The sequence below is a fragment of the Etheostoma spectabile genome, chromosome 21, assembly GCF_008692095.1.
Source record: "Etheostoma spectabile isolate EspeVRDwgs_2016 chromosome 21, UIUC_Espe_1.0, whole genome shotgun sequence".
In the NCBI taxonomy this organism is placed as follows: Eukaryota; Metazoa; Chordata; class Actinopteri; order Perciformes; family Percidae; genus Etheostoma; species Etheostoma spectabile.
Window position 1 is genome coordinate 18,926,888 of NC_045753.1, and position 2,103 is coordinate 18,928,990.

At 35.9% G+C, this 2,103-nt stretch overlaps 1 protein-coding gene across 1 annotated transcript in view; it reads left to right on the forward strand.

The window, feature by feature from the left end:
• The window catches only part of lgi1b (leucine-rich, glioma inactivated 1b), a 21,691-nt gene that overhangs the window by 11,904 nt on the left and 7,684 nt on the right, over window positions 1–2,103 (forward strand). The gene's annotated exons all lie outside the window — the stretch shown is intronic.

Here is a 2,103-nt window from a genome sequence, read left to right on the forward strand (position 1 = left end):
TGTCTTTTATGCAGGTAACAAGTTCCAACAGGTGCAGTTAATACAGGTAATGAGCGGAGAACAGGAAGGCTTCTTAAAGAAAAACTAACAGGTCTGTGAGAGCTGGTATTCTTACTGGTTTGTAGGTGATCAAATACTTATGTCATGCAATGAAATGCAAATTATTTGAAAATCATACAATGTGATTTTCTGGACTTTTGTTTTAGATTCCGACTCTCACAGTTGAAGTGTGACTTTGATAAAAATTACAGACCGCTACAAGCTTTGTAAAAAGGAAAACCTGCAAAATCAGCAGTGTATGAAATACTTGTTCTCCCCACTGTATATTCAACACGATGTTTGGCAACCTGCTGCAACTACATTATTTTAATAATCTCCTTGTATTTTCATCTTGATTCCTTACTGTTTGGAAATGCCTTATTCTCCATTTGAAAAACCTAATTCCACCCATTGTGCAAACTGATTATCTTTCAGGAAAAACAAAACTATAAAATCACTGCTTTTGTACTTTAATCACCCCTGCAGGTGTACTTGCAGTTTTTAGATATACAATATGTCTCTGCAATTTAACTCCATACAATTTTTATTTCTATAGTAGAATATAGGAATTTGGTAGTGCTTGTGACCACGCAATAATAGTAAAAGATTCTTGAAGGAAAGGTGTTCAGGTTGAAGTGTACAAATTTGTCTAAAAACAAACAATGGACACATGAGACATTTTTTTTAAATTTAAGTCTTCTTTATTTAACAAAGCATTTCAGGAAAATTCACATCAGAGTAAAATGTCATGAGAGATTATTCATAAAGGAAAGGTTACTGAGATATGTAGATGTTGTATTCAAGCAATGTGTCATATGTCAACTCGTATGTGACAGAATCAGGGTTATTAGATACCCTGTTGATCTCACAAATGTACAAGAATCTTTTCAATTGGAATCTAACCCACGGTTAATGATTAGGTAACAGCAGTAGTTGGAAATGTCAGGTGTAGTTTGTTAGTATAATACCTGACTTTAAAAGTAACACAAGGCAAGCTTCCAAACAAATGCGGGTAAAATTTGGGCTAATTGTGTTATATACATTCTTCCAGTGCAATTTGGCAACTAATCAACCTATCAGCCTTTTTTTTTTACTACTTACCACTTAAATAAGTGGCCCTAAATGAAGAAACCATTAAACACTGTGAGAAACCGAGAAAAACACCTTTTCTGTCCTGTCTACTCTATGACCATCAGTTAAGCAAGACTGCATGCATGACATGGACACTCATAGTGTTGAATCCTGATGAATGACTCGCTAGAAGCATCCCACTGTGTCACCTAGCCCTCCCTCTTTCACAGCACCCTTGCCCCTTTTCTCCCTCATTGACAACACCATTGTTGTCTTTACTCTGCAACTTAAAAGCCACCCACTGTGCAGCACCTGGTACCTGTGCTTTCACATGGTCCTCTTATTCTGACACAAACAAAACTGAATTCTTATAACAATTACTGACTTCACTGATTTGCCAAATACTTTGTTTACGTTTTTACAATACTGTGTAAAGTAATTTATATGACATTGCTTTTGTATGTAGAGGGGACCACACTCAATGTTTTATTTTCCATAGACATAGAATTTAGTCTAGATAAGGATCACCTCCTTAAATGCTGTGTAACATGCTACTTTTGCTAAATAGTGTAGTCTTAGGCTACTCGTGTCAGACTAATCTAGTTAGGTAAGGGTAGAGGATAATATCTATATTCCTATGTCATTTTCCCTGTTGTCTTTTATGTACAGTAGTAATAAAATACTAAAATGTTAACTCAGAGATGCAGTTCTTTTATTGTTGATTAACTACTGTATACATTGTGTTTTATTCCTCTTTCAATTTGTGATTCTTGTTAATAGCTAATATTTACAGTTTAGGGCACTGGCATCCAGTCTTGCCCTAAAAAAGAAGTGCTGTTGTCAGTCAGCAGTCAGCCAGTGTGTTGTGAGCACCCCACTGTGGTGGTAAATAGAAAAGGCAAAGTGAATCAGCAAAAACATCAGTTATTTTCAGCAGATGCATTGATACCCCAAGCAAACTTTCTTTTTGTATGTGTGTGTGTGTGGGGGGGG